At 42.5% G+C, this 18,619-nt stretch overlaps 1 long non-coding RNA gene across 3 annotated transcripts in view; it reads left to right on the top strand.

Moving 5' to 3' along the window:
* The first annotated feature begins 6,725 nt into the window (after positions 1–6,725).
* The window catches only part of LOC308482922, a 32,654-nt gene continuing 20,760 nt past the window's right edge, over positions 6,726–18,619 (top strand). For 2 of the 3 annotated variants that reach the window (XR_013989501.1, XR_013989502.1), the window contains exons 1-2: positions 6,726–6,790; positions 8,882–9,110. This is a non-coding gene — a long non-coding RNA (uncharacterized lncRNA). Of the gene's footprint in view, positions 6,791–8,881; positions 9,111–13,777; positions 14,867–18,619 lie in introns of those variants that run through there. The other variant, XR_013989503.1, reaches the window with a different exon arrangement.

The raw sequence follows: 18,619 nt of genomic DNA, 5'->3' as shown, positions 1-18,619 counted from the left end.
AGGATCCTGCTCCACAAAGGCCCTCATCCCTGCATCTCTGGTCCCCTGATCCTTGGTCCTTGGTGCTGTCTGCCAACCACATGGTCCTTGGCCAATGTTGGAAAGACACCTAGCCTTCCTCAGATGATAAGAAGAGTGCTTGTTTCCATTCCCCAGGAATAAGATGGCAGGTGGTTTAAGTTTTAAGCAAGACTTCCCCTGCTACCCCCTTTTCATTATATTTGACATGTTGTAGCCTGAGTTTTGTAACAGACTTGTAGCCTATGGCATCAGACAGGGGAGATGAAATTTAGAGCAAACATACACAAAAAGAAAATGTACAAAACATTGAATTGACAGCTTGCTGAGGTAGCTTTTTGCCAGACCAGTTCTAGCACAGTCACTGCACGTTGATGTACAGTAGTTGACATAGCTTTGTTGCGATGTGATGGGATGAAATCACCATTCAGTGTTCCTAATACCCTATGATTTGCTATATAAAGAGGATGAGGGGGAGTCCAGTACTAACAAGTGTTACAGCAAACCACAGTGCACAGAAAAGCACATAGGGATGACTTTATGAGCTACGTCTTCTTAACAAACAAAATATCTGCACCAGCACACTAAGAATGGCATAGGTCCTTTCCCCCTGCCTTTCTTCCAAACCATCTCTTATGGATCCCTGGGTATTTTTGCTCTTCTGTTGGAAGATCAATGCCTGGTTCCACTGCAATGTACAGCAATGATGCTATAAGGTGCTCATTCCTATAAATCATCTAAAAGTCTTGAAGGCCTTAGCTAGGGAAAGATTACCCCCAGTCTAGCTCTTCTCTTAGAATTGGATCACTAAACCAGGGTTTCATGATTTGGAATAGGTTTACAGGTTAGTAAAAGGTAAAGGTACCCCTGCCCGTACGGGCCAGTCGTGTCCGACTCTGGGGTTGCTCGCCCATCTCGCTTAAGAGGCCGGGGGCCAGCGCTGTCCGCAGACACTTCCGGGTCACGTGGCCAGCGTGACAAGCTGCATCTGGCGAGCCAGCGCAGCACACGGAAACGCTGTTTACCTTCCCACTAGTAAGCGGTCCCTATTTATCTACTTGCACCCGGGGGTGCTTTCGAACTGCTAGGTTGGCAGGCGCTGGGACCGAGCAACAGGAGCGCACCCCGCTGCGGGGATTCGAACCGCCGACCTGACGATCGGCAAGTCCTAGGCGCTGAGGTTTTACCCACAGTGCCACCCGCGTCCCTTACAGGTTAGAGTGGGGTACAAAACCTCAGGTTTGTATAGGGTTGCCAGGTCAGGAGCATCCCAGACCCTGAGATTTCAGGGCCCAAACCTGAAGCCTCAGGGTGGCCTCTGGTGATGTCCTGGTAGGGTATAGAATGTAGTCTACTGTACAAAAGGAAGTATCATATTTGTTGCTCTGCCCACTATCATGTACCTACCAAAAGGTTTTCCTAAAGGAAATGCATTCCTTCTGCTGAAAAAGGTTATCCACCTTGGTGTTAGATCATGGTGACTGAACACATTTAAATCAGTGTCAAGTTCAGAAAATGTACATGATCATGATCACTGATAACCTTTAAACTTCATTTTTATTCTGAATGTTGTAATCTTATTGTACTTTATATTTATACACCACTTAGTTATTATGGATAAATGGTGGTATGGACATATTTTAATACATAAGCAAAGAACACAAACCACTTTCAAACCTTCTAGATAGGTACTGTAGTTTGGTTGTAGACTTACCCATCTGAAGGGCAAATATTTCTTCCTTTCTTCTTTCCTCCTTTCTTTCTTTTCTTGCATTTTGCTCATTGTTTTATTTAAGGCTTTATATCCCACATAATTATTGATATTTCTAAGTGGTGTACATAAAAACAATCCAGAGAAAATTATACAATAAAACAATACAAAAATTATCATAAAACTGAACACCACCTTAAAACACCTGCTGGAACAAAAAAGTCTTAGGTAGCATTCAGACAGCACTTTGTAGCACTTTCCTGATGTTTACGTACCTGAATTTTTGTGTGTGTCTTATGTGATCTTTCACACAATGTAACAACCATTTCTAGAAATCTACTGAAATCTAGTAGAAGTTTAGCACTTATTTCTGTGTTATTTGCTTTCGGGGGGGGGGGAGTTTGCGACTCTGTAACCCAGAGAATTGTGTGAGCTTTGTGCTGCAGGGTTTTCATGGCTCATGGCACAAAATTGGGAAGGGGTATATTCCAGTATACAGTTCTTTCTCATGATGCGAGCATGCACATAAAGGGTGGCAACATATCTGATTATGTCTGCTGTTGTCTGCTGGTGGTGTAGCGGTTAAAAAGTCAGGGTTCCAAAAATGCAACAGGTAATAGGCAGTGTAAAGGGAATATTAGAAACTGGTACAGAAGCATTGGCATTAGAACAAGGAAAACTAGTGCAATAGCCCCACATCTGAATGCACCCTTAGTTATGCACCTGTTCCACCTTTCTTCCATCATGGCAACCAAGGCAGAGTGCATGTGGCCTTCAGGCATTCACCTATCTGGGCACTGACCTGATCCAGACCTGCTTAGCTTCAGCAAAGTGGTGATCTCATATGCCTTCAGGCCATATCCTGGAACAATATGTTAAGTGATGAGTGTCCTGATTATAATTGGAGACTGGGAGCTCTCCAACTCACTCGTTCTCTTCTTGTCTCTTGAATGTCTACCTCCTTCTGCTGTTACCTTATTCTTCCTTTACAGGACAACCTTTAAAATACTGCACAAACATGGCATGGTAATAGCAAGGCTATTACTACTGCATTGATGATGACACTGAGTCTAGACCTGGTCATCACAAACATTCGGAATAAATTGGTCAAACATCTTGTCATAGGGACTTTAACAAGGTAAGAAGACAGAGGCAAAGTTGGATATTGAAAAACCACAGATGTGTCTTCCTCATAATGTTGCTACCTTTGTGTCACATTCAACACTGAAATCAAGAAGGAACCAATGTGCATTTTAAACCAGGGTGGTAAGCTGTGGCACTCCAACTCCCATCAATCCCAGCTAGCATGGCAGCAGTGCGCCAACAACCTCTGGAAACTCACAAGTTTCCCACCCTTACCTCAAACTAATGGCTTAGTTCAGAGGGTTGAAGAAGAAAATATCCCTTCCTAGCAGAGATGAGAACCATCTTGGACCCTGGAAAAAGGAAACTGTCTCTATGAGGTAAACTACTGCATTGCTATGCAGCAATTGCAGTTGAGCCGAAATGATCAAATCAAGTTGCTGTCTCTTGGGATAAATTTAACAGGTAAATCAATTAAATATAACTCAGGGAGACCTCAGAGCATTACAGTGAGCTGCCTCTGCAATTCACAAGTGAGGATCAGGGAAAGACTTTGCCCTAGTCTCTGTTGCCTGCTTTTCCATGGAGCTTTGAAAGCTAGGTGCACACACAGACCTGCGTTTATGAGCCACGGCACTGTGGTTTAATAATTGACAAGTAAAGCCTTCACTCAAAGGATGGGAAGCATCTTTGCATCTTTGCCATGCCACGTTTAATTTTTATTTTAATTACACTTTTAATTTGTTGTTTGAAAGGTTTTTATGCACCACCCAAAAATACTGAATGAAGACTATATTACAGAAGATAGAGAAGACAAGAAAAGGAGCTCATGGGAATAATTTGTCTGTCAATGTGTAGACAGAGGAGCATATAACACTCTGCGGAGCCATAGTGAATCCTAATAATAGGCATATCTTCTTTTCCCAGGATGGTACTGGGGAAGAGAAATGGGATTGCACCCACTGGAACTGCATGTGTTCATCTGAAGCTGTGAACAGAGCATGTTCACCAGGATTGGCCCTGCTGTTAGGCAGAGTGAAGCAGCTGCCACAGGTGGCAAATGCTGGGATGAGTGATGATATGTTGGAGGACAGAGCTAGGTCCTGATCTGTGCTCCCTAAGTTAGCCTTTTGCCCTCAGGCGAAGTAGAGAAGATGCTGTCATTAAAATATACAGCTGAAAGAATGCTAGAAGTGAGATACCGGAAATATTTTGAAGGCGTAAACAAAGAAAGATTGCATGATCAAGTATGGACACTGGCTATAAGCTCAGATAAAGCAGAAATCAAGTTTTGTTTTTTTAAAGTAACTTTCTATTTAGCAAGATTTTATTTTTCATGTAAATGCGGAACGCATCATCCACATGATCCTGTCACAATCCACCAAAATGTGGAACTGTCTCTCAGTATCTCCAGAATAATTTAGATGGCAAATTTGTTCTTCCAAAAGAGCCCCAAATGCCCAGGTACAAAGACAAAGGCATCCTACTTCTGAATTTTCACTGATGCTCAAACTCTGTAGAACTTACATGACTCACCTTTAACAACATTAACTTATGCAAGAATATGTGTCCTTTTGCTTTGCTACTCTGTTTATTTTCATTATTAAAGATCTCATTTGATCTGCTTGTCATTTGCAAAAACTGCATGTACTGCTTTCATCCAGGGGTAACCTGTGTGGTGCCCTCTAGAAGTTGTTGTTGGACTACAACTCCCATCAGCGCTAGCTAGCAGAACCCATGGCCAGGGATAATGGGAGATGTAGTCCAACAACATCCAGATGGCACAACATTGGCTACCCTGCTTTATTCCAATATTTACTTTGTTGCTCATTCTTGTAGATTTTTGGCTTTGAACTTACTTTAAAATATTTGTTTCAATTTTCAATGCATACAACACATGAAAAACAATTAGAACAACATGAAAAACAAAATATAAAAATTAAAACGTATGAAATAAGTACATTTGTATATGGGTAGAGTTTGCAATAATTACCTCTTTTCCCTTGAATTTATTGTTTAAAAGTACAAGGAGATGGATAGAAGAAGGTCTAAATCCAGAATGGGGAACCTGTGGCCCTCTAGATAGCACCAGACTCCAACTCCCATCAGCCCCTGCCAACATTGTCAATGGTGAGAGATGATGGGAGTTATAGTCCACTGGTTCCCCATCCCTGATCTAAATAAACACTACAGAGGAGATGAGCACCGTTAAAACGTATTATTATAAAATCCAAAGGCGGCAGTCTTATATATCATATAACCTTGGAGCAATGACGAGACAGAAACTTGCATTTTAATGCAAATCATTATGTGAACTAAAACACAAGTGTCCTTCAAAATGTGCTTTTCTCCTAATTTTGCAATGTAGCTCATTGTATTTGGGGAAAGTGCTTGCAACAGGCTGCATATTAGGTAAAATTGCATATAACGATGTTTAGGAGAAATTTGCATTAAAATGCCGTTAAGAGTTTTCATGAAAGGCCTTGAAAGTGTGCAAATGTGGAAGATTCAACTTAAGGTTGGAAAGATGAGAAAAAGAAAGAAACCGTAATTGACAGAATATCCTATCCCTAAGGGGCAAGACCCCTGCTCAATTTCTCTGTACGTTTCTTTACCCTTAAACAAAGTTATTTATTTATTTATTAACATTACAGTGGTACCTTGGGTTACATACGCTTCAGGTTACATACGTTTCAGGTTACAGGCTCCGCTAACCCAGAAATAGTGCTTCAGATTAAGAACTTTGCTTCAGGATGAGAACAGAAATCGTGCTGTGGCAGCAGCGGGAGGCCCCATTAGCTAATGTGGTGCTTCAGGTTAAGAACAGTTTCAGGTTAAGAACAGACCTACGGAACGAATTAAGTACTTAACCCGAGGTACCACTGTATATCCCACCTTTCTGCCAATAAGCTCAAGATGGCACACATGGTTCTCCTGCTCTCCATGTGAGCCTCACCCTTTGAGATAAGTTAGGCTGAGAGACAGTAACTGGCCCCACATCATCTGTTGGGCTTCATGGTTGAGTGAGGATTTGAATCATGGTCTCCCAGGTGTGAATATATGACACTGTTTTGTTGGAGCGGGCTATCTTTCAAATACAGGGTGCTTTCTGTGAAGTAGGAACCAGAGGCCATCCTAGATGTCATCAGGAATATAGCAATGGAGCAGAGAGGCCAAATAAGTGATGGAGAGGAAACCATTGGCACCCTGTGTATGCTGCAGTTGCTGAATTAATTTAACACCTTTTCTAATTTGAACTGGAATTCAGCAGAAGTGGAATGCAAGTAAAGCCTGACCTGAGGTAAAGTCAGGAAAGTGTCCCCTCCCACCCCCCCATACAAAAGTTGATTTTTAAAAAAACAATTCTGACAGTTGGACAGCATCATCCTAAAGGAAGCAAGCTAGCTTAAAGAGTAAGAGGCGGGCTATGTGTGGTTCACATAGCTCTGTTCTCCAGCTCATTCCCACAATTACTTGTCCCCTCAGCAACTGCCGCCTGAGGCAGCCACCTCACTCTAGCAAACAGTAGAGACAGCTCTGAATACAGGGCAAAGGAAAACAGAGGAAAATTAAGGAAAGGAGCAGGGAAAATCTCATCCTTGCTCAGTATAAAGCACATTCATCTGGAGAAACTGTAGGGTCAAAATTTCTACCCTCCTTCCCCCATTTTTTAGGCTTTTGAAGCATACCTTTTGATTTTAATCCAATTGGTTTTTGTTTTGTTTGTTTGTTTGTTTGTAAGGTTTTTTTTGGGGGGGGGGTTGTTGTTTTTTGAAGGAGAAGTGCAGGCAGAACAGCTTCCAAAATGTTCTGCCTGGGAAATAGATGAATGCATATTTGCTATGGCCTGAGAAAGAGTTAAGTGTGCCCTTTCATAATAAAAAAGCAACACACACACACACACTGCAGAATGGATGGGATCCAAGTCCTGGCTGAGAGAAGCAAGACTCTGAAAGGCACAAATCATCCTGAAGTTCGGTGAGTTGATAAAGTTATTAAAGAGAGGGAGGCAGGGAGATTGAAGACGAGGAAGGGGTGGCGGCAGGAGGTGACTTTGGTAGTACCTTAAGTCTGTGCAAAAGCAGAAAGAGGAAAACCAGAACAAGTCTGACAGGATAACAATCTATAGCAGCCCTGATTCCCTTGGGGAGAGAGAGAGAGAGAGAGAGAGAGAGAGCGCAGCACAAACTCCTTTTCTTCGGCTGCTGTCTTGTGTTCTTGGCAAAAGCATCTTTGGTTTTACTTGCACAAACTTGGCTCTGGGGTTTCTTTTACTGTTATTATTAGCAAGTAGGAGAAGCAAGACCTTCATCTTGTTGGCGGGGAGACGAGAGTGAATCAGGCTGTAGCTTAAGGGTGGGGCCGAAAATGCCCCCAGATCGGCCATCGGGCCATCTGCTTAGCAACAGGATCCTGAAGAAAGAGAGGGAGAGAGAGGAAGGCCAAGTGGAGCAATTCTACAGTTGGGCCAAATTCCAACATCTTGGTGCCAAGTGCTGAACTTTCCTGCCAAGACAACAAACAAGGGCACTTTAGAAAAAGCCTCCAGAGTAAAATATTTTTTCTACTTCTCCCTCTGCAAACTTCTTTGCCCTGGCTGTGCAAGTGATCAGTTATGCTTTCATTACACAAGTTCAAACAGGAGGATGCAGTTATATATATATATAAATTCTTTTCCTTATAGGTTGGAACAGTGGCTTCATATGCACAGTGCACATACAGTTCAGTTCAGTCTATCCATGCGAGGACCAAAACTGCCACCCACAATTCTCAAATGACCTGAGTCTGATGATGGTGGTGGTGGTGGCTCTGATGATGGTGGTGGTGGTGGCTGTGCACCAGATTTGCCAGAGGGCCGAGTGAAATTGGGCACATTTGGAGGGCCTCTCAAGTAGCTTCTTCATCTGATCCTGCATGGTGATGGATGAGGATCTTATCCTGCACAGTGCCGGTGGCTGCTCCTTTGTGAGCAGCTGTCCTTGCACGCAGAGGAACTGCTCCCAAAGGAGCTGAGGTCAGTACTGTGCAGTACAGTACAGGGAATATTATGCTATTTAGTTTATTTATTGAATTTGTATCCACATTTTTCTCCAAGGAGTTTGAAGTGGCTCACCTTTCCTCAACCCTGTAAGGTAGGTTAGGCTGAGAGGCAGTGAATGGCCTAACATCACCCAGTGAGCTTCATGGCCAAGTGGGGATTTGAACCCCAGTCTCCCAGGTCCTAGTCCAACACTTAACCGCTACACCACACTGGTCTTCTACTGTCAGACCCTTGGCTCACCTAGCTCAGTACTCACTGCTCTAAACAACAGCAGCTCTCAGACATCTCAGACAGAGGCCTTTGCCTTCACCTTTGCCTGATCATTTAACAGGAGCTGCCAGTCATGGAAGCTTAGAGCTTCTTTATGCAAGGCAGGTATACGGCCAACAAATTATGGTGCTTCTTTTTGGGGGTTGTGATTGCACAGTACTAATAGCACAGGATCCTCAATACTTATTTGTCAACATAATAGCCTGAGCCTTTGAGGTGTCCACTAGTGGAGTGAGAAAAACCCTAAAAGATATGGGGTTTATTGACTTCTGGATTAGAAGGGCCATTTATTCCATTAGGTACAATGTGTAAAGTACACCACAGTTATTTATACTTACGGTCATCAACATGTATCTCACAACATGGCGAGCCATTTCATAATTTTAACAGCCCATGTTCTATTAAATGCCGTACTAATGTTTTAATAATGCTTTATTAAAGGGTACAAAAATTGGGTCAATACTTTCTGGTGCATGGCCGCCCCATTGTTTTTATTACAGTTTGCTAAAGAATATATCACATAAACTTCCCAGCCATACATATGAAGCCATTTCATAACATGCTTTGCACAGACTGTGATTAAAGCTGTTAGCTTGATCTGTAATTACATTTGCAAATACATTTTTATTGAGTTATGCAATGGGGGGGGGGATTAAACTTGCCAAAAGCATAATGGATTATATAGTTTGAATTCCAGAAAAGAATGGAAAGAGAGAATACAGAAATCTATATCTTATAATCTAATGCAACTTCTGCAGGGGTCCAGGTCTTTGGTGTCACATATAGGATATGAAGTGAACCATTGAGTAAACATAAGTGCATAAGAAGAGCACTGTGGATGGATCAGTGAATCAGTCTGAAGGTCCATCTAATCCAGCAATGGGTTCTCACACTGGCCAACCAGATGCCTGAGGCAAGGTCACAAGCAGGAACTAGAGCGCAACAACGCTCTTCCCATATGCGTTCCTCTGCAACTGTTCTTCAGAGGTAGGTAGAACACAGCCATCATGGCTAGTGGCCATTGATAGCTTTATCCTCCATAAATTTGTCTAATTCTTCCTTAAAGCCATTTAGGTTGGTGGCAATCACTGCCTCTTGTGGAAGCGAATGTCATAATTATATGTGCTGCATGAAGAAGTACTTTCTTTTGTCTGTGCTGAATCTTCCAACATTTCGTTTCCATGGATGTTCTAGCATTATGAATGGGAGAGAAACTTTTTCCATATTGTGTAAATTCATAGACTCTTATGTTATATGCCTCTTACTCACCTTCTATCTAAACTAAAAAAAATTTAAAGCAAGACTAAAACACTAAGAAGCAGACACGCATGGTAAAGACCCATTTATCAAGCTAGCAAAACCCTCCAGGGCAAATATTTCATTTCAGGTAAGATATAGCAATCTATATACATATATAGTGGGGATCCTCAGGCCCATGAGCTGAACATGGTCCTCCAGGACTATCTGGCCACTGGGACTCTCCTCAGGCCACTCCCCCTCCCTAGGACACACCCCTCTTCCCAGACCCCACCCTTGTTGGCTCTGCTCCATGTTTGCCTGGAGTAGTGGTAGGTGAGGAGGTGCTCTGAGCACTTTTGCCTCTGAATCACACCCACCACTGGCAAGGGGACCCCTGGAAGTTTTCCCATGAGGGAATGTGGCCCTCAGGTTGAGAAAGGTTCTTGGGATAGGCACATGTCAACAATATATATGAAAAAGAAATGAATTTGTATGTTTGTGTGTGTATGTATACACACACACACACACACACACACACACACACACACACACCTATGTACACACAAACCTAGCAAAATAGTTCAGAGGATAATGCCCAGAAAATAATGACTCCTGATAGCTGAGACTCTTGTGCCTAGAAAATGACCACCCTTACATTTACTTACCACTTTAAGACCGCATAATTTAGTTTGGAATATACAACCAGAGGAGGTGGGAGGAATAGCCCATTTTCTCCCATTTCACTTAAATTCCAGTAAAATTGAAGTTCACCCTTGGGCCCACAGTCAAGGTGACATCTAAGAACACGGTTCCATTATTTTCTCTGTGTGGAAAGTTAATACCATTGCAATAATGACAGATAATACGGTGGGTTGGACAGTTGTTTTTAGTAATGTCAAGAGCTGATCAGGAGTATTCTGCAAGGGTACTTGAGCCTGAATGGAACACTTGTGATGGGAGCTAAGAGGCGTGAGCTCAAGCCTTTAGCATATTTTAACTGTGCATGTCTGATTGCTCTCAGTGGAAGTGATCTGCTTTGTTTTGAGTGGCTTTCTAAACACCTCACTTGAGCTCTTGTGCTCATGCTAAGAAATAAAGGAGCCACCAGCCTTATTCCAACAGGACATCCTTTCCAAGTGAGATTGCTCATACCAGTCTGGTGCATCCATGCATAGAGAACTGAAAGGAAACCACAGAGCAGAACACACTGTGCATCTGGGTGCTGTTTATATGGCAACAGAGCAGTTGCTTAATTAATAGTGCAAGGGGGCTGCATTTCCAGAATCCCACACAGACATTGTTTAATGAGGTAGAGAGTGATGTAATTTTGTAACGTGCTTGCAGGAATACAAAATGACTTAAAGTTGTTGCTTGGCTAATTTTGATTCAGCTGGACACACACCCTTTTTAGTTTCTCTCTCTCTCTCTCTCTCTCTCTCTCTCTCTCTCTCTCCTAAAATGTTTCCCAGTGCAAGATATGAATGAGCACTGCTGGGTAGGGTCAACTGTAAATGCTCTTGTATAATTTGTTCAATTAACTTGATGCATTTTAACCATTTTATACAGTCGCCGTGATCTTGTGACTAGGGTCACTTTCTTGTCTGAAGCATTAGACAAGATGGCAGCTCCTCCTAGGTTCCATGTTCAAAAACTGATCAAACTGGTAATATTGAATCTTGCTTCAACACAGACAAGTGCCCTTCACCACAGCAGGCTAGCTTAGTGGAATTGTGTGGAACACATAGCTCTATTCTGCTGTTGCCTGTCCTGCAAGTATCTACTGCTTGAGGCGACTGCCTCACACTGCCTAATGGTAGGACTGACTCTGACTAGAGGACACTCAGAAGTCAATTGATAAACCAAATTAGTGGATTGTGGTTTTGAGTGAAATGTCCAGAGCTCAGGGTGTGATCATACGACTGTTTAACCAGATTCTCAAATGAGTTGAATTTGCATAAGTCACTTGAAACCAATGGACCTAAGTGCGTTTGCAGGCCATGTTTGCAACTCAAACTGCATTTACGACAACCCACACTTATCTCTTCTGGACTCAGCACAGATACATGCAACTGACATCAAGTGTTTGTCAGATCATGCGAACACAGGTTCAGAAATTTCAGGTGGTGGGATGTGAGGTCTATAGACTTTTATCAACATGTTGTTGCTCCTGTTGGAATACCTATCTGGTGCAACAAATATACAAATATTTGGATTTCTTTTTTAAAATATCACTTTGTTAGTGTCACAGACATCATTAAATCAAGTTCATATGGCTTTGTATGACAGACTAGGCAAGTCAAGTCAGGTTCACTTGGCTCATGGAAAGAGTTTGGTGTAGACATGTGTGATTTTAAATACTCAGAGGCAATCCCATATCTCTTGCCTTTGATGTTCTTGGAAAAACCTTGTAACACAGGGATTTATCCTACGCCGCCTTCTTCAATGCTTTGCAGATAGACTGTTCAGCTTAGGTGTGGGAGGGCCAGCATCAGATCCATGCTTAGCCATGAAACTAACTGGGTGGCCTTGAGCAAGATTTTCTTTCTGAGCCTAACTTGTCTTCCAGGATTTTTGTGAAGATCCAGGACAATTCCGATATTACATTTTTTTAAAAAAAAACCTAATACATCTTAAATGTTATAAAGTCCAATCGCACAGTAAGCAATCAGTGAATGGTAGTTTCTAAAAGAGCAACTTATCCAAACTGAAACCAAAGGGGTGGGTTCCCACTCACCCACCCTCTGCCCTACCCTGCGGTCCCAATCCTGATCCCTTCCATGCCTGCTCTCTGCTTTGAGAGGGACATTCCCATTGGTGCAAAAGGGGGCTTTTCTACCAATGGGTTATATCTATTACTAGCCATAGCCAGAGTAGACCCATTGAAATGAACATCTATTAATGTTAATGGGTCTGATTAACTGAGTAGGATACATACCAATCCTAATAGCAGATGTGGTAGAGGGATTCCTGATCTGAATCACAGGAAGGCAGTGAAGGTTTAAATTCCCTCTGTCCCATCCAGGATTCTAAACCAGATTGTCCCCCCTCCCCATGCCTGCTATTCTATCTGTCTGTCTGTCTCTCCATGCACACATGATAAATATATATTTGCAAGTTTATCAGCGCATGAATCCCGTGAGAGTACATGAATCCTGGACACCCTGAATATCTTCCCCCTCCTTTTTGGCTGCTGTCCAGAGTTTTAGGAGGATGTGGCTTCAGTGTGGGTTGGGCATGTGCTGGGAAGTTCTTGAGCCATTAGCCTTTCACTCCTTCCAGCCTTGTAAATTGGGCTGGTCAGGTTGCAAAACTGCCAGTGAGTTTCCTGTGGTCCAACTCCCTGCCCTGCTTTGCACCAGGAACATAAGGAAGCTACTTTATATTGAGTCTGACCATTAGTCCATCTAGTACAGGACTGTCCACACTGACTGGCAGAGGCTCTTTTGGGTTTCAGATAATAATCTCTCCCAGCCCTACCTGGAGATGCTGGGGATTGAATTTGGGACCTTCTGCATGCAAAGTAGAGGTTCTATCCCAGAGATACAGCTCTTCCCTGATTTAGGTCATTGGTCCATTTAGTTCATTTCTGTCTTTCCTGACCATTAGTGTCTCTAATTTCTTGGGCAGAGGTCTTTCACAGAAATGTCAAGCCCAGGACCCATCCTATTCAGAACAAGCTTGGTCACAAAGGCAAATATAGTTTTTATTTTGAAGCTGTAGCTAATCTGGGTTTTTCTTAACCACCACACGATTGGCTTTTCAAAGGTATCTGCTCTAGGGAAACCAGAAATGGAACATGTGCTGGCAGATGGCTGCAAAGAGAAATTTATATAATGTTTCTTGGCACTAAGTTTGGCAGCTGACAGAATTACAAGTTTTGCCATTGCATAACCAATACCATGTGGCACCAAAGAAAAATGAATTGCAAAGTCATGTGAGGACTTCTTTTCAGAAGAACTGTGCCAATTCCTTCATTATCCTCTCTTTGCCAGCTCATAGCATCCTGTGTTTTGGCCCCTAGCTGTTTGGATCTGTTCTTTCACGGACAACCTGGTTCCTTTCTTTGATACAGGGGAAGAAGCAGTGGCTCAGTGGTAGGGGATCTGCAGACCTAGCATAAAGATCCTCTTTTCCATCACTCACTCATTATGTGGTGTTGGGTATACTGCTCAATGAATATTTTCAGTCAAAGGGGTAGCCGACTAGTCATAACTTACAGCACAATAGCACCATTTTAGAGGCTACTCAATGTATTATTCCATAAAATGTAATGGATTAGCAAGAATGATGCATCTGATGAAGTTAACATTACTTCCCAAAAGTTTTTGCCATACTAAATATGTTAGTTTTGAAGATGCCTTATATAATATACCTTTCATTGTTTTGCTCAAATTTCACTGTGGTCTATTTTACAGGGTTGTTGTGAAGATAAAGCACCTCTCTGTCCTATCCGCCAATTCTGTCTTACAAGTGACCCTCTAGCTTTACATTTCCACTGTCACAAGAAATGCTGGTTATGGGCCACATGTTTTCCAAGGAGCAAAAGAGGGGAATCTCAAGGAAGCAGCTTGCAGAAGACTAGAACAAGTGAAGTAGGGGATTCTCCCTGTGTCCCATTTTACAAAGATCATTCTTCTGTGGACATAGTCTTCCTCCCAAATACAGTGGTACCTTGGGTTACAGACGCTTCAGGATACAGAAGCTTCAGGTTACAGACTCCGCTAACCTGGAAGTAGTACCTCAGGTTAAGAACTTTGCTTCAGGATGAGAACAGAAATCGTGCGGCGGCGGCGCGGTGGCAGCAGCAGGAGGCCCCATTAGCTAAAGTGGTATCTCAGGTTAAGAACGGTTTCAGGTTTAGAACAGACCTCTGGAACGAATTAAGTTCTTAACCCGAGGTACCACTGTATAGCAAGATTTGTTGTATTTCTCCTTCAATTTCATTAAATATTTCTAATGTTGCATCTAAACAGATAAATTGACATATGCAATTTTTATGCAAATGTGATAGATAGATATTGGGGTGGAGGAGAGAGGCTGTCAGTCATGGGAGAGATTCTGTTTAGAGGCTGATATATCACACGGAGCTCACTGGCAGAGGATCTGCTTTCCTTACATAAACTACCAGGTTCAATTCCTGACATCTCCAGGTAGGACTGAGAGAGAATCTTGTCTGAAACTCTGGAAAGCTGCTACCAGTCAGAGTAGATAATACTGAGCTAGGTGGGCCAATGGTCTGATTTGGTATAAGGCAGCTTGTTAGGTCATATGCAACACCTGACAAACACACAAGCCGTTCAGAGTAGCTTTCAGGTAATGGCTACCACACCACAGGGAGTCTGTTCTGTGCTTATTTTGTCTTCTCATAGGACAATTGTGAGTACAAAGATCCGTTTATCTGTATGTCTGTCCAGCTATCTTGGCTATGCTTGCCACCGGTCAGCTACTTGAGTGCTACCTATCATTATTTTCTCTAGTGTTCTCTGTTATTTCTGGTCACTCTCCATATCCATCATGTGGGGAAATAGTTGATTTGTCGGTTTCTCACAACAAACCACTTTTCAAATATCCAATATGCAAACCTGGAGCTGTCTTGGGAAGTTTCCATTGGACACGTAAGGCCATCTTTTTAGAATGGCAGAACAACCACAATTATTTCTGACTGGAGTCAACAGGAATCTGAACTTCAGGCCCAGTCCAATAACTATCATTCTTGCAACGGATAATTAGCACCTTAGTTTTATGTGAACACTTTGCAATCTTACATTAGAAAAAGCACTCATTTGATCTGGAATTTCTAAACCCTTTGTGGAATGTCAATCTTTTGGTGGGATGTTTCCTCATATTCAGGAACACAGCTGCCAGTCATTTTTTATATGACAGCAGTTTCACCATATGTCAGATCTAACACCCTTTTAGAATGTGGCTTTTGGGGGGGGGCAGGTTATTGGGTTACTGCTTTTGGTTTGATTTTATATGTTGTGGTCTTGTTGTGAACTGCCCTGAGACCTCTGGGTATAGGGTGGTGTATAAGTTGAATAAATAATAAATTAATAAATAATAGAATTGGACACTGGACACTTTGGCTGGCCATGTTGGGTACTGGATGGAGCAGCAAGTCTTTCTCTTTTTCTTTTCTTGGCTAGCCATCTCTATGTGTTCCTAAGTCTTTTAGGATCAGCTAGGCTTGATGTTTAATAAGCAAATAGCAGAAGATAAGATTAAAATGTAGTAGCAGTGTTCAAATATTTTTAGAGCATCACACAGAAGATGAAACACACTTGATCCAGGACTTGAGCCTATGCTCCACCTGCACTGTTCAAAGCAATATGCTTCCTAATACCAGCTGCTGGAAACCACAGGTTAAGAGAGTGCTGTTGTTGCTTCCCCTGAGCATCTGGTTGGCCACTGTGAGAACAGGGCTAGATGGGCCACTGGCCTGGTCCAGCAGGGTGGTTTTTTTAATATTCTTAGGTAACTGGTGGTTGGCAATTGCAAGACCACCCACCCATTCCTTGTACTTTTCGTCATTTTAAAATGACCATTTTATTTGATGTTTCTGTCCAGTGGCAGTTTTTTCAACACAGAGAAAAGCTGTGCCAGTGTAATGTTGGTGAGAGGGAGGAAAACTTGCCCGTGATGAGCTTATTAGCACATGAATAGGTTGTGTAAAGCAACCACTGAGAGCAGCAGATGGGAAGAAGAAAGAAAAAGTAGCCCATTGCCAAATTTCTCATAGAGGGGTTTGGGAACTCCTAGCTAATTAGTTAAATAATTTGAAAATATTTATTTCTTTCACAATGGAAGAAAATGATGGCCTCTGTGCTTTAATCAGCAGCATGTCTTCCTACACGGCCGTCCATGAAAAGTTATTGCTTAATTAACCCCTTTAAATGAATACCTGATAATTAATAAACCCATTGGATTGTACCCCAAGGCTGGGAGCTGAAGAAGCCTCCTCTGTTCAAGTATGAAACGAGAAACCATGCTGAACTAATGGGAAATAATTCCAGTAGAAGGCAAACCAATTAGGATTAGTGAATTCCATTTCATTTAAAGTTTCAAGATACAGAAGTAATTTATCTAGTAAATTAATAGTGTTAGTGACTTTCCTAATATATTAGCAAGTGTTTCGTATCAAATTAATGAAAACCAAACTGGTTAATACAGAATGAGACTTATTATAAAGGTATAAATGTTATTGCTGTGATAAGATCCAAATGGTTAATATTAAAAGGTTCATGTTTCTCTAATGGATAGCTATTTTTAATTTTTCCATATGCCAGAGCAACTCAATTTTATTAGTTAAATAAATAAATTTGTCAGTGCGGAAAGACCTGTTTATTTTGGCATATGGTTATGTTCTCCTGAATTTGGGGTTAGAAGAAGGGCAGCCACTTCCCATCTTATATAGCCAGTACTTATATGCATGGGGGTGGGGACATATCCCTCAGATAGAGTGTGTTTGAAAAGAACAGCAGTGAACACTTTTTGCTTCAATATATGACCTTAATAGAAATAAGAATAAACACCCAGCATTTGGGTGTTGGGTCCTATCACTATGCACATGATACCCAGCCCATGACCCCCATGTTTAACTGATGCCAAGGAGTCTGTTATCTGGATCCAGTGATGTGGGCTTGCAATCCAGACAAGATGGAAGTACTGTTGGTCAGTAGACAAGTTCAGTGGTGTCCAAACTTTTTCAAAGAGGGCCAGATTTGATGAAGTGAACATGTGTGAAGTTGTTGAGCTTTTTAGGATTGCACCCCACAGAAATTGTTGGTTCTAACTTACATTGCACTTAGGTGTTGAGGAGACAGACGAGAACAGTGACTGTGGTCGAACTTCAAAGAAACAAGCTCTCCGTTATTACTGGCATCTCCTTTCCTGGGCTGCTTCAACTCCTGAGACTCTACAGCAGGCTTTGTCAACCTGTTGCCCCAGATGATGGAGACTACAACATGCATGAGAACTGAGGCATGATCCCTGTCCCCTCCTGCTTGCATGCAAGAAGGAATGGGATCGGGGCTGCTCTGATGGTGAGGCTTCATGCTGCCTAACTGAGAGATCCTTGCCCCCTCCTGCTTGCATGGAAGTAAGGGGAAACGAGGAAGGGGAAACATGGTGGTTGAGGTCAAGGCAGCGACCACCCCTCTGCCACTGCCATCGCTGCAGCATCAACGTCCCAAATGTGTACCGTAGTATTTATTTATTTATTTAGACACTCCCCCCAGTTGACTAAATTGGTCGACCCAAGGCGTGACGCAGCTGGGGACTCCCTAATGGCGCGGGGGCTAGCCCTGCGCCCCGCACAGAGGGGAGAGCTCGTGACAAGCCCACAAAAAGGAAATGGCTTTGGTGGGCAGGTGCTCGGGGGCCACAAGAGATTGCTTTTTCAAAATTGCCTGGGAGGCCATTTGAAACCAGCCCGAGGGCTGAAAGTGGCCCCTGGGCCGGACGTTGGACATGCCTGGACAAGTTGATTCAGGATTGGGGGTACAACCTGTTCTGTCTAGGGTTGCACTCCCTCCGAAGGTTTGAGTTCACAGCAATGTTAGTCCTGGAAGGTCAGGTGATTGTTGAAAGATTAGATTGGGTAAGGGATGTAGCTCAGTGGTAAAGCATCTTCTTTGCATGGAAATGCTCCCGGGTTGAATCCGCAGCATCTCCATTATGTCTGGGAGAGACCCATGCCTGAAACTTTGAAGAGCCTATGCAGGTCAGGGTAGACAATACTGAACTAGATGGACCAGTGGTCTGACTTAGTATGAGGCAGTTTCCTATATTAGCTTCCTGTATTCCCATACTTTAAGAAATCTATCTTGAAAACATGTGTACCGTGGTACCTCGGGTTACAGACACTTAAGGTTACAGACGCTTCAGGTTACAGACTCTGCTAACCAGAAACAGTACCTTGGGTTAAGAACTTTGCTTGAGGATGAGAACAGAAATCGCACGGCGTTGGCTCAGTGGCAGTGGGAGGCCCCATTAGCTAAAGTGGTACCTCAGGTTAAGAACAGTTTCAGGTTAAGAACGGACCTCCAGAACGAATTAAGTTCTTAACCCGAGATACCACACTATTGCAATGCAGTTAATGAATATGCTTTCTTTCACAAAACTCAAGGTAGTATTTTGGGGGTTTTCTTTAAAAAAAAAAAAATTATTAATAATTTCAGAATTACAAAAAAAAACAAAAAACAAAAACCAACACTACAATACATAAAAAGAAGAAAAAACGCAAAACATAAAAACCA

Source organism: Podarcis pityusensis, assembly GCF_964106645.2.
Source record: "Podarcis pityusensis genome assembly, chromosome: 8".
NCBI lineage: Eukaryota > Metazoa > Chordata > Lepidosauria > Squamata > Lacertidae > Podarcis > Podarcis pityusensis.
The sequence above is the reverse complement of the archived record's forward strand: the minus strand, read 5'-3'. Positions and strand labels throughout refer to the sequence as shown.